Raw genomic sequence first — 14,547 nt, 5'->3', positions numbered from 1 at the left:
TGCCTACCTCTGGGTTATGGACCCAGCATGCTTCCATTACAGTACTCTGCTGCACATGTAAGTGCAAGAGATCCTGAAGCACTCACTCATCATGGGAAAGTACCAATGTGTTTCTTCATTGGTTGATGGAAGAAACATCTTACAAAAACTCTCCACATTATTGACTTTTTAATATGTTTCTAGGAATCGTTCTAGATGAATGCTTATTAGCCTTTGTCAGTATGTACTTTCGCAAAGTGTCGCTGTGGCGCAATCAGTTAGTGTGTAAAGCTATTAACCAAAGGGTTGGTGGTTCAATCCCACCCAGGGACTTAAGTGACCTTGTTATCAGATTTTGGTGATCTTTAAGTAGACAAGTCAAAATTTCAAACCCCCTGTTATGGTGTAGGGTACCTGGCCTTCTCTGATGTAATCAGAGTTAGATTTGATTCAGTGATTTTATAAAAACAGCTAAGAAGCACAATTTAGCAGTGGGTTGCAGAGAAAAAGAAATATGCTGGCAGAAAAATCCAATTGAGTGATTAAACAGCTCTTCATTTTCTGGCTTTATTTTTATGCTAACTAATTTGTTCTCTGAAAAGTGTCCACAAAGCCAAGTATCTGATTAACATATTTGTAGGGTGGTTTTTCACCTATTACTAAATTAAACTTGCTTCATTGGAAAGGCAGCAAGATGCATCCTCATTTCAATATCTACTGAAATAATACAGGTTGACACCAGGAAACATTAACGCCACTGCATCCTTGCTGCTTTCTCATGTGGAAGTCTGTTTAATGTGAAAACAAGGTGATATCTAATTAGCACACAGGTAAGGAATTAAGAAAATCTTTATTTAAGGGTGAAGATGTTTCTCACAAAATCGTTGCCCCAATGCATCATTGAAATTCAAGCTGGAAAGATGATTTTAATATATCACTTGTACATTTTGTATTGCTCTTCTGGTGACAATGTAGTTTGTTTTTGTCAATTACCATTTTAATAATCGGGTAAAGAAAATTAATTGGATTTTTGAAAGAAAACAATACTGTCAATATACTATTAAAACAAATTAAAATGGTAAAAGTTATTGTACTTTAAGTAAAAATAAAAGCTAAAATATCAATCCCAGTTTTGGATAACTTTAATGAACAAAAAAAAAATGCATATAGCAAAGGATAGTTTCAATCTGCCTACCTCTGGGTTATGGGCCCAGCATGCTTCCAGTGCAGTACTCTGCGGCACATGTAAGTGCAAGAGATCCTGAAGCACTCACTCATCATGCGAAAGTACCAATGTGTTTCTTCATTGGTTGCTGGAAGAAACATCTTACAAAAACTCTCCAGATTATTGACTTTTTAAAGTTTTTCTAGGAAACGTTCTAGATGAATGCTTATTAGTCTTTGTCAGTATGGACTTTTTGCAAAGTTTCTCTGTGGTGCAATCGGTTAGTGTGTTCAGTTATTAATCAAAAGGTTGGTGGTTCAATCCCACCCAGGGACGTAATTGACCTTGTGATCAGATTTTGGTGATATTTAAGTAGACAAGTCAAAATTGCAAACCCCCTCTTATGGTGTAGGGTACCTGGCCTTCTCTGATGTAATCAGAGTTAGATTTGATTAAGTGATTTTATAAAAAAACAGCTAGGAAGCACAATTTAGCAGTGGGTTGCAGAGAAAAAGAAAAATGCTGGCAGAAAAATCCAATTGAGTGATTAAACAGCTCTTCATTTTCTGGCTTTATTTTTATGATAACAAATTTGTTCTCTGAAAAGTGTCCACAAAGCCAAGTATCTGATTAACATCTTTGTAGGGATGGTTTTTCACCTATTACTAAATTAAACTTGCTTCATTGGAAAGGCAGCAAGATGCATCCTCATTTCAATATCTACGGAAATAATACAGGTTGACACCAGGAAACATTAACGCCACTGCATCTTTTCTGTTTTCTCATGTGGAAGTCTGTTTAATGTGAAAACAAGGTGATATCTAATTAGCACACAGGTAAGGAATTAAGAAAATCTTTATTTAAGGGTGAAGATGTTTCTCACAAAATCGTTGCCCCAATGCATCATTGAAATTCAAGCTGGAAAGATGATTTTAATATATCACTTGTACATTTTGTATTGCTCTTCTGGTGATAATGTAGTTTGTTTTTGTCAATTACCATTTTAATAATCGGGTAAAGAAAATTAATTGGATTTTTGAAAGAAAACAATACTGTCAATATACTATTAAAACAAATTAAAATGGTAAAAGTTATTGTACTTTAAGTAAAAATAAAAGAGCAAAAATATCAATCCCAGTTTTGGATTACTTTAATTAACAAAAAAAAATGCATATAGCAGAGGATAGTTTCAATCTGCCTACCTCTGGGTTATGGACCCAGCATGCTTCCATTACAGTACTCTGCTGCACATGTAAGTGCAAGAGATCCTGAAGCACTCACTCATCATGGGAAAGTACCAATGTGTTTCTTCATTGGTTGATGGAAGAAACATCTTACAAAAACTCTCCACATTATTGACTTTTTAAAATGTTTCTAGGAATCGTTCTAGATGAATGCTTATTAGCCTTTGTCAGTATGTACTTTTGCAAAGTGTTGCTGTGGCGCAATCAGTTAGTGTGTAAAGCTGTTAACCAAAAGGTTGGTGGTTCAATCCCACCCAGGGACTTAATTGACCTTGTTATCAGATTTTGGTGATCTTTAAGTAGACAAGTCAAAATTTCAAACCCCCTGTTATGGTGTAGGGTACCTGGCCTTCTCTGATGTAATCAGAGTTAGATTTGATTCAGTGATTTTATAAAAACAGCTAAGAAGCACAATTTAGCAGTGGGTTGCAGAGAAAAAGAAATATGCTGGCAGAAAAATCCAATTGAGTGATTAAACAGCTCTTCATTTTCTGGCTTTATTTTTATGCTAACTAATTTGTTCTCTGAAAAGTGTCCACAAAGCCAAGTATCTGATTAACATATTTGTAGGGATGGTTTTTCACCTATTACTAAATTAAACTTGATTCATTGGAAAGGCAGCAAGATGCATCCTCATTTCAATATCTACTGAAATAATACAGGTTGACACCAGGAAACATTAACGCCACTGCATCCTTGCTGCTTTCTCATGTGGAAGTCTGTTTAATGTGAAAACAAGGTGATATCTAATTAGCACACAGGTAAGGAATTAAGAAAATCTTTATTTAAGGGTGAAGATGTTTCTCACAAAATCGTTGCCCCAATGCATCATTGAAATTCAAGCTGGAAAGATGATTTTAATATATCACTTGTACATTTTGTATTGCTCTTCTGGTGACAATGTAGTTTGTTTTTGTCAATTACCATTTTAATAATCGGGTAAAGAAAATTAATTGGATTTTTGAAAGAAAACAATACTGTCAATATACTATTAAAACAAATTAAAATGGTAAAAGTTATTGTACTTTAAGTAAAAATAAAAGCTAAAATATCAATCCCAGTTTTGGATTACTTTAATGAACAAAAAAAAATGCATATAGCAAAGGATAGTTTCAATCTGCTTACCTCTGGGTTATGGGCCCAGCATGCTTCCAGTGCAGTACTCTGCGGCACATGTAAGTGCAAGAGATCCTGAAGCACTCACTCATCATGCGAAAGTACCAATGTGTTTCTTCATTGGTTGCTGGAAGAAACATCTTACAAAAACTCTCCAGATTATTGACTTTTTAAAGTTTTTCTAGGAAACGTTCTAGATGAATGCTTATTAGTCTTTGTCAGTATGTACTTTTTGCAAAGTTTCTCTATGGTGCAATCGGTTAGTGTGTTCAGTTATTAATCAAAAGGTTGGTGGTTCAATCCCTCCCAGGGACGTAATTGACCTTGTGATCAGATTTTGGTGATATTTAAGTAGACAAGTCAAAATTGCAAACCCCCTCTTATGGTGTAGGGTACCTGGCCTTCTCTGATGTAATCAGAGTTAGATTTGATTAAGTGATTTTATAAAAAAACAGCTAGGAAGCACAATTTAGCAGTGGGTTGCAGAGAAAAAGAAAAATGCTGGCAGAAAAATCCAATTGAGTGATTAAACAGCTCTTCATTTTCTGGCTTTATTTTTATGATAACAAATTTGTTCTCTGAAAAGTGTCCACAAAGCCAAGTATCTGATTAATATCTTTGTAGGGATGGTTTTTCACCTATTACTAAATTAAACTTGCTTCATTGGAAAGGCAGCAAGATGCATCCTCATTTCAATATCTACGGAAATAATACAGGTTGACACCAGGAAACATTAACGCCACTGCATCTTTGCTGTTTTCTCATGTGGAAGTCTGTTTAATGTGAAAACAAGGTGATATCTAATTAGCACACAGGTAAGGAATTAAGAAAATCTTTATTTAAGGGTGAAGATGTTTCTCACAAAATCGTTGCCCCAATGCATCATTGAAATTCAAGCTGGAAAGATGATTTTAATATATCACTTGTACATTTTGTATTGCTCTTCTGGTGACAATGTAGTTTGTTTTTGTCAATTACCATTTTAATAATCGGGTAAAGAAAATTAATTGGATTTTTGAAAGAAAACAATACTGTCAATATACTATTAAAACAAATTAAAATGGTAAAAGTTATTGTACTTTAAGTAAAAATAAAAGAGCAAAAATATCAATCCCAGTTTTGGATTACTTTAATTAACAAAAAAAAATGCATATAGCAGAGGATAGTTTCAATCTGCCTACCTCTGGGTTATGGACCCAGCATGCTTCCATTACAGTACTCTGCTGCACATGTAAGTGCAAGAGATCCTGAAGCACTCACTCATCATGGGAAAGTACCAATGTGTTTCTTCATTGGTTGATGGAAGAAACATCTTACAAAAACTCTCCAGATTATTGACTATTTAAAGTTTTTATAGGAAACGTTCTAGATGAATGCTTATTAGCCTTTGCCAGTATGTACTTTTGCAAAGTGTCGCTGTGGCACAGTCAGTTAGTGTGTACGGCTATTAACCAAAAGGTTGGTGGTTCAATCCCACCCAGGGACGTAATTGACCTTGTTATCAGATTTTGTTGATCTTTAAGTAGACAAGTCAAAATTTTGAAAACCCCTGTTATGGTGTAGGGTACCTGGCCTTCTCTGATGTAATCAGATTTGATTCAGTGATTTTATAAAAACAGCTAGGAAGCACAATTTAGCAGTGGGTTGCAGAGAAAAAGAAATATGCTGGCAGAAAAATCAAATTGAGTGATTAAACAGCTCTTCATTTTCTGGCTTTATTTTTATGCTAACTAATTTGTTCTCTGAAAAGTGTCCACAAAGCCAAGTATCTGATTAACATCTTTGTAGGGATGGTTTTTCACCTATTACTAAATTAAACTTGCTTCATTGGAAAGGCAGCAAGATGCATCCTCATTTCAATGTCTACGGAAATAATACAGGTTGACACCAGGAAACATTAACGCCACTGCATCTTTGCTGTTTTCTCATGTGGAAGTCTGTTTAATGTGAAAACAAGGTGATATCTAATTAGCACACAGGTAAGGAATTAAGAAAATCTTTATTTAAGGGTGAAGATGTTTCTCACAAAATCGTTGCCCCAATGCATCATTGAAATTCAAGCTGGAAAGATGATTTTAATATATCACTTGTACATTTTGTATTGCTCTTCTGGTGACAATGTAGTTTGTTTTTGTCAATTACCATTTTAATAATCGGGTAAAGAAAATTAAGTGGATTTTTGAAAGAAAACAATACTGTCAATTATAAGGGCACGGTCGTGCCCTTATTTTAAGGCTGAATTGAACAAACGGAATTCTCCCATAGGGAACTTCTGAGATGGGGGCATGGTGTTTGAGGGGCTACACCTCAAAACTGATAGGACGTACTGAGCTAAAGTTTGGCATGGACGCGTAGAATCGTCACCCGCTGCTGCAGGCCAAATTTCAGGGCAAAATAATAAAAAATGAGGAATTGGGAGTAAGCTAAAGTTCCAACTGTCAGTTTTTTTCTGCCACTGCCTCTGTGGCTTTTTGACAACGTTTTCCCATAGAGTGAATGAAGATTTTTTTGGGAAGGCATAACTCAGGATAGAGGACGAATTAAGACTTGGGGTTTGTTTTACTAGATAGAGTATGCCCCAGTGTAGTGCCTTTTGGGGTTGTGGTTTTTCAGAAAGTTATAGGGTTTTTTTAATTAAGAGAAATATGCCCCATTATAGAGATAGGGCATTTCAATTTGTTGCGCCTGCGCAGTGACCGCCAGCAGGGGGTGTACAGAGAGTAGCTCTGGCAGTTGGGCACGAGGAGACAGAGCGGGAAGGAGTCACGTGGAGCTGCAGGAGGACAGCCAGCGGTTCCCGGCGTGTGAGTTCATTGAGGTCCATGAAGCGGGAGGAGATCGCCGGAGCTGCGTAGCACTGGGTGAGTTCTGTCAGGCAGCCCACCGCTGTGTACCCAGCTTCCACTTCTCCCCCGCGTGTCCGGCCACCCTCCCCTCCCGCCCGCCCGGCCACCCTCCCCTCCCGCCTGCCCGCCCGCCCGCTCGCCCGCCCGCTCGCCCGCCCGCTCGCCCGCTGTGTGCCCGGCCGCCCGCCGGACCTTCCCTGGTGGCTGCCTGCGTCTCCTCCCCGCGTCTGTGGTGCGGCTGGCAGTAGGAGGCATCTCGGGCAGCTGTGTTCCGGCCACTCCTCCCTCCTCCTCCTCCCGCTGTGTCCGGCCCTCCCTCCCTGCAGTATGCAGTATTTATCAAGGTCTCTATGGTCACCAGTCACCCCCCCCTTCCCCCTCTCACCCTCCCTGCTGTGTGTCCGTCTCCCCCCCCTGCTGTGTGTCCGTCGCCCCCCCCTTGCCCTCCCTGCTGTGTGTCCCCCCCTCCTCCCTGCAGTGTATCCCCCCCCGCGCCCTCCCTGCTGTGTGTCCGGCCACCCTCCCCTCCTCCCGCTGTGTCCGGCCACCCCCCCCTCCCGCTGTGTCCGGCCACCCCCCCCTCTCGCTGTGTCCGTCCACCCCCCCTCCCGCTGTGTCCGTCCACCCCCCCCTCCCGCTGTGACCGGCCACCCCCCCCCACTCCCGCTGTGTCCGGCCACCCCCCCTCCTCCCGCTGTGTCCGTCCACCCCCCTCCTCCCGCTGTGTCCGTCCACCCCCCCTCCTCCTCTCTGCTGTGTGTCCGTTCTCCCCCCGCCCTCCCTGCTGTGTGTCCGTCCCCCCCGCCCTCCCTGCTGTCCGTCCCCCCCCGCCCTCCCTGCAGCGCCTGACACACGAACACGCAGCGCTTGACACACACGCACACACGCACCACCTGACACACACATACAGACGCAGCACCTGACACTCACACGGACCTGACACACACGCACACACTCACACGCAGCGCCTGACACACACAGACACGCAGCGCCTGACACACACAGACACGCAGCGCCTGACACACACACACTCACGCACCTGACACACACACTCACGCACCTGACACACACACACACTCACGCACCTGACACACACACACTCACGCACCTGACACACGCACACTCACGCACCTGACACACGCACACGGCACGCAGCACCTGACACACACACACAGCACCTGACACACACACACACACGCAGCACCTGACACACAGACATGCAGCGCCTGACACACACATGCAGACACGCAGCACCTGACACACACACGCAGACACGCAGCACCTGACACACACACACACGCAGCACCTGACACACACACGCAGACACGCAGCACCCGACACACACACGCAGACACACAGCACCTGACACACACACAGACACGCAGCACCTGACACAGACACGCAGCACCTGACACACACACACATACGCAGCACCTGACACACACACACACACAGCACCTGACACACACACACGCAGCACCTGACACAGACATGCAGCGCCTGACACACACACGCAGACATGCAGCACCTGACACACACATGCAGCACCTGACAGACACACACACACACACACACATGCAGCACCTGACACACCCACACACACAGACATGCAGCACCTGACACACCCACACACACACGCAGCACCTGACACACATACATACATGTGGCATTTAACGCACACACGCACAGCACCTGACACACAATCATATACACTCAGAGCACCTAACACATACATACACTCGCAGCACCTCACACACACTCGTATACACACGCAGCACCTGCCACTCACACATATATACACATGTAGCACCTGCCACTCCCACATACATGAACAGCACCTAACACACACATATATACATGCAGCACCTGACACACACATACACGTGCAGCACCTGACAGTCACACACATACAGATGCGACACAAACACATACACGCTCAACACCTGACACCCACGTGGCAGCTGACGCATACAAATGCAGCACCTGAGATACACACATATACACGTGCAGCACCTGAGACACACACATACACGTACAGCACCTGACACACACACACATGTATGTACACGCGCGGCTCCAGGCACACACATACGTACGTACACACGCGGAATTTAACACACACACACACATACACGTGCGGCACCTGACACACATGTACGAACACGCGTGGCTCCTGACACACACACACACGCGTGGCTCCTGACACACACACACACATGTACGAACACGCGCGGCTCCTGACACACACACGTATATACGTATACGCACGGCACCTGACACCTACACGTATGTACGTATACGCACGGCTCCTGACACCCACACGCATGTACACGCGCGGCTCCTGGCACACACACACACACGTACGTACACGCGCGGCACCTGACACACGCCTGTACGTACACACATGCACAGCACCTGACATACACACATGTAGGTACGCGCCACCTGACACACACACACACACACACGTACACGCACGACACTTGACACACACGTACGTACACGCACGGCACTGACACGTATGTACGCGCATGGCACCTGACACTCACGTACATACTAGTGATGAGTGGGTTCGGTTCGTCGGAATCCGAACCCCCCGAACTTCACCCATTTTACACGGGTCCGAGGCAGGTTCGAACCTTCCCGCCTTGCTCGGCTAGCCCGAGCGCGCACGAACGTCATCATCCCGCTGTCGGATTCTCGCGAGATTCGGATGTCTGCATTCGTGGAAAGGGATCCCATGTGTAAACATGGGACCCTTTTCAGTCCGTCTGGTCCGGGTGTTCGGTTTGTTGTTTTGCCAAGTACGTGGATTTAATCTGGAACCTGGATCAGGTGAGTATAATTATCTTTTATTTTCAGGTACCCGTGGATTCTACTTGGAGAAGAGGACCGACAGCTTCATGTCAACATAGGTAAGTATGTGTGTGTCGGCAGGTGGGAAATAAAGTTATACTTTCACGGTGTCTGTGTCCTGTTTTTATTTGGGTATTTTTTCCCCAGTAGAACTACAGGTACCAGCGGGCCCGTTTTTCTCCTGCATGCTGGTACTTGTGGTTCTCAAAGTACCAGCTTGCGGGGGAGGCTTGCTGGGACTTGTAGTACTACTAGAAAAAACAATATTCTTTAAATTTTCTCAAGGCTATCAGCCTCCCATCCGCAGCCCTTGGATGGGGGGGACAGCCTCGGGCTTCACCCCTGGCCCTTAGGTGGCTGGGGGGGGACCCCTTGATTGAAGGGGTCCCCACTCCCCCAGGGTACCCCGGCCAGGGGTGACTAGTTGGATATTTAATGCCACGGCCGCAGGGCACTGTATAAAAGTGACCCCCGGCTGTGGCATTATCTGTCCAGCTAGTGGAGCCCGATGCTGGTGTAAAAAATACGGGGGACCCCTACTCTTTTTGTCCCCCGTATTTTTTGCACCAGCACCAGGCGCAGAGCCCGGTGCTGGTTTTAAAAATACGGGGGATCCCCTGTCCGTTTTTCCCCCGGATTTTTAGAACCAGGACCGGCTCGAAGAGCCCGAGGCTGGTTATGCTTTGGAGGGGGGACCCACGCAATTTTTTTTCCGGGTTTTTCACATTCCATTTAAAAAATAAATAATATTTTAAAAAATATATAAATAATACTTGTGCCTCCAAAAAAGACAAACCAAGTACCTAATCCCTTCTAATATAAATAGATATGCTATTACCAAAAAAAAAAAACTGCAAAAAAAAACATGTTTTTAAATTTTTTTTATTAGATTCCGCCAGCAAAGTGTGGCGGATTGAAAATGACGAATTTACTGTTTAAAAGCACTGTTGTCGAATTTACAAACTTCAATTGAATATACTTTTGTCGAATTGCCGCATTTGTACCATTGCAGAAAAGTCGAATTTGTCAAATGTCGAATTTTAAAGTCGAATTTTGAAAGCCTGTAAGAATAGGCTCCGTCCCCTTCTACCCCTGTACCTTGCTCTCTCCTGTCTGTGCTCTCTCCCGTCTGTAGGAATAGGCCCCACCCCCTTCTTACCCTCCAGTGACTGCTCTCTCCTGACAAGTGGACCAGGCCTGCCCCCTACACGCTGCTGGTGTCTTCATTGTTACTTGGTCTGGAGCTCCGTTGGGGAGAGAACTCACGTGAGCTCATTAAGAATGAGGAACTGGGATGTTTTAATTTTATTGTGAGTAGTGTAGTGTGGTGATGTAGTATGTTGTATGGGGGGTATAGTGTAATTATGAAGTGCAGCATATGGGAGGGCTGTAGCATAGTGATGTAGTGTGGCATATGGGGGGTGGTAGCGCATAGGCGTGCGTACAGGGGGTGCCTGGTGCGCACAGGCACTCCCTAATGTCCAGCACCGCTGCACGCCACGCTTGCTGTAGCACAGTGATCGCTGAGTGTGTGATCGGTGGAGCCTAGCCTGCAGCTCATTTCCGTACCTCCCACCACCGCTGCACCCGACCCCCCTCTGCCTGCTGCTAATACTATGCTGAGTGCATTCGTCGGCGGCCTCACTGGGGGGACTGGCGTCACCTTGCAATGTGACGTGGTGATGTCCGCCCATGCTCTCCTCCCGCCCACCTGTGCTTTCCTCCTGCTGCGGTCTATCAGTCCTAGTGTGCCGCGGCCGCCACACCACTGGCAGTGTTCCTCTAGGAGGGACTGGGAGCTGCTGGCAGACACATTCTGCTGAGACTTACTTGTCAGTTCGGGTTCCGGACGGCAGGCGGCGGGTGGGAGGGCAGACGGGGAGCAGGTGTCACAAGGAGTGTGTGGGTAACTAATTCACAATACTTCCGCTCAACGTGGCACTGCTGGTCCTTCATCTCCCATGTCTCTTCACCAGGTGGCGGGCGGCCCGGAAATTAAGTGATGTGTTGTGCAGCAGTCAGTGTGAAGTGACTGTGAGTAACACTGGTGGTGCTGATGATGCTTCTGCAGAATCTGGAAGCAATTAATTCATAAATATAATGTACTCTATCAGTGTTTCTCTGACGTCCTAGTGGATGCTGGGAACTCCGTAAGGACCATGGGGATTAGCGGCTCCGCAGGAGACTGGGCACAAAAGTAAAGCTTTAGGACTACCTGGTGTGCACTGGCTCCTCCCCCTATGACAATCCTCCAAGCCTCAGTTAGATTTTTGTGCCCGGCCGAGAAGGGTGCACACTAGGGGCTCTCCTGAGCTTCTTAGTGAAAGTTTAGTTTTAGGTTTTTTATTTTCAGTGAGACCTGCTGGCAACAGGCTCACTGCATCGAGGGACTAAGGGGAGAAGAAGCGAACTCACCTGCGTGCAGAGTGGATTGGGCTTCTTAGGCTACTGGACACCATTAGCTCCAGAGGGACCGAACACAGGCCCAGCCTCGGAGCTCGGTCCCAGAGCCGCGCCGCCGGCCCCCTTACAGAGCCAGAAGCAAGAAGAGGTCCGGAAAATCGGCGGCAGAAGACATCCTGTCTTCACCAAGGTAGCGCACAGCACTGCAGCTGTGCGCCATTGCTCCTCAGCACACTTCACACTTCGGTCACTGAGGGTGCAGGGCGCTAGGGGTGGGCGCCCTGAGCAGCAATAGAAACACCTTGGCTGGCGAAAATACATCACATATAGCCCCCAGGGCTATATGGATGAATTTTAACCCCTGCCAGATTCCACAGAAAAACGGGAGAAAAGGCCGCCGAGAAGGGGGCGGAGCCTATCTCCTCAGCACACTGGCGCCATTTTCTCTCACAGCTCCGTTGGAGGGAAGCTCCCTGGCTCTCCCCTGCAGTTACTACACTACAGAAAGGGATTAAAAAAGAGAGGGGGGCACTAATTAGGCGTAGTATAACAATACAGCAGCTATAAGGGGAAAAACACTTATATAAGGTTATCCCTGTATATATATATATATATATAGCGCTCTGGTGTGTGCTGGCATACTCTCCCTCTGTCTCCCCAAAGGGCTAGTGGGGTCCTGTCCTCTATCAGAGCATTCCCTGTGTGTGTGCTGTGTGTCGGTACGATTGTGTCGACATGTATGAGGAGGAAAATGGTGTGGAGGCGGAGCAATTGCCTGTAATGGAGTTGTCACCCCCTAGGGAGTCGACACCTGAGTGGCTGAGCTTATGGAAGGAATTACGTGACAGTGTCAGCTCTTTACAAAAGATTGATGACATGAGACAGCCTGCTACTCAGCCTGTGCCTGTCCAGGTGTCTCAAAAGCCATCAGGGGCTCTAAAACGCCCGTTACCGCAGATGGCAGATACAGACGCCGACACGGATACTGATTCCAGTGTCGACGATTAAGAGACGAATGTGACTTCCAGTAGGGCCACACGTTACATGATTGAGGCTATGGAAAATGTTTTTACACATTTCTGATAATACCAGTACCACTAAAAAGGGTATTATGTTGGGTGAGAAAAAACTGCCTGTAGTTTTTCCTGCATCTGAGGAATTAAATGAAGTGTGTGATGATGCGTGGGTTTCCCCCGATAAAAACTGTTAATTCCTAAAAAGTTATTAGCATCATACCCCTTCCCGCCAGAGGATAGGGCACATTGGGAAACACCCCCTAGGGTGAATAAAGCGCTCACACGCTTGTCTAAACAGGTGGCACTACCGTCCCCGGATACGGACGCCCTTAAGGAACCTGCTGACAGAAAGCAGTAAAATATCCTAAAATGTATATACACTCACACGGGTGTGATACTGCGACCAGCAATCGCCTCAGCCTGGATGTGCAGTGCTGGGGTGGCTTGGTCGGATTCCCTGACTGACAATATTGATACCCTAGATAGGGACAGTATATTACTGACTATAGAGCATTTAAAAGATGCTTTCTATATATGCGTGATGCACAGAGGGATATTTGCCGACTGGCATCAAGAGTAAGTGCGCTGTCCATTTCTGCCAGAAGAGGGTTATGGACAAGACAGTGGTCAGGTGATGCTGATTCCAAAAGGCATATGGAAGTATCGCCTTATAAAAGGGAGGAGTTATTTGGGGTAGGTCTAACAGACCTGGTGGCCACGGCAACGGCTGGGAAATCCACATTTTTACCCCAGGTAGCCTCTCAACATAAGAAGACGCCGTATTATCAGGCGCAGTCCTTTGGGCCCCATAAGGGCAAGCGGGCAAAAGGCTCCTCATTTCTGCCCCGTGGCAGAGGGAGAGGAAAAAGGCTGCAGCAAACAGCCAGTTCCCAGGAACAGAAACGGTGGGGGCCCGTCTCATAAATTTCAGCGTGCAGTGGGCTCACTCACAGGTGGACCCCTGGATCCTTCAGGTGGTATCTCAGGGGTACAAATTGGAATTCGAGACGTCTCCCCTTCGCCGTTTTCCTAAAGTCTGCTTTACCGACGTCTCCCTCCGACAGGGAGGCGGTATGGGAAGCCATTCACAAGCTGTATTCCCAGCAGGTGATAATCAAGGTACCCCTCCTACAACAGGGAAAGGGGTATTATTCCACGCTGTTTGTGGTACCTAAGCCGGACGGCTCGGTGAGACCTAATTTAAATCTGAAATCCTTGAACACTTACATACAAAGGTTCAAATTCAAGATGGAGTCACTCAGAGCGGTGATGGCAAACCGGGAAGAAGGGGATTATATGGTGTCTCTGGACATCAAGGATGCTTATCTCCATGTCCCAAATTACCCTTCTCACCAAGGGTACCTCAGGTTTGTGGTACAGAACTGTCACTATCAGTTTCAGACGCTGCCGTTTGGTTTGTCCACGGCACCCCGGGTCTTTACCAAAGTAATGGCCGAAATGATGATACTCCTTCGAAGGAAGGGAGTTTTAATTATCCCTTACTTGGACGATCTCCGGATTAGGGCAAGATCCAGGGAACAGTTGGTAGTCGGGGTAGCACTATCTCAGGTAGTGTTGCGGCAGCACGGTTGGATTCTTAATATTCCAAAATCGCAGCTGATTCCGACGACACGTCTTCTATTCCTAAGGATGATCCTGGACACAGTCCAGAAAATAAGAATTTACTTACCGATAATTCTATTTCTCATAGTCCGTAGTGGATGCTGGGGACTCCGAAAGGACCATGGGGAATAGCGGCTCCGCAGGAGACTGGGCACAAAGTAAAAGCTTTAGGACTAGCTGGTGTGCACTGGCTCCTCCCCCTATGACCCTCCTCCAAGCCTCAGTTAGGATACTGTGCCCGGACGAGCGTACACAATAAGGAAGGATTTTGAATCTTGGGTAAGACTCATACCAGCCAC

This window comes from Pseudophryne corroboree, unplaced genomic scaffold (genome assembly GCF_028390025.1).
Source record: "Pseudophryne corroboree isolate aPseCor3 unplaced genomic scaffold, aPseCor3.hap2 scaffold_400, whole genome shotgun sequence".
In the NCBI taxonomy this organism is placed as follows: domain Eukaryota; kingdom Metazoa; phylum Chordata; class Amphibia; order Anura; family Myobatrachidae; genus Pseudophryne; species Pseudophryne corroboree.
The sequence above is the reverse complement of the archived record's forward strand: the minus strand, read 5'-3'. Positions refer to the sequence as shown.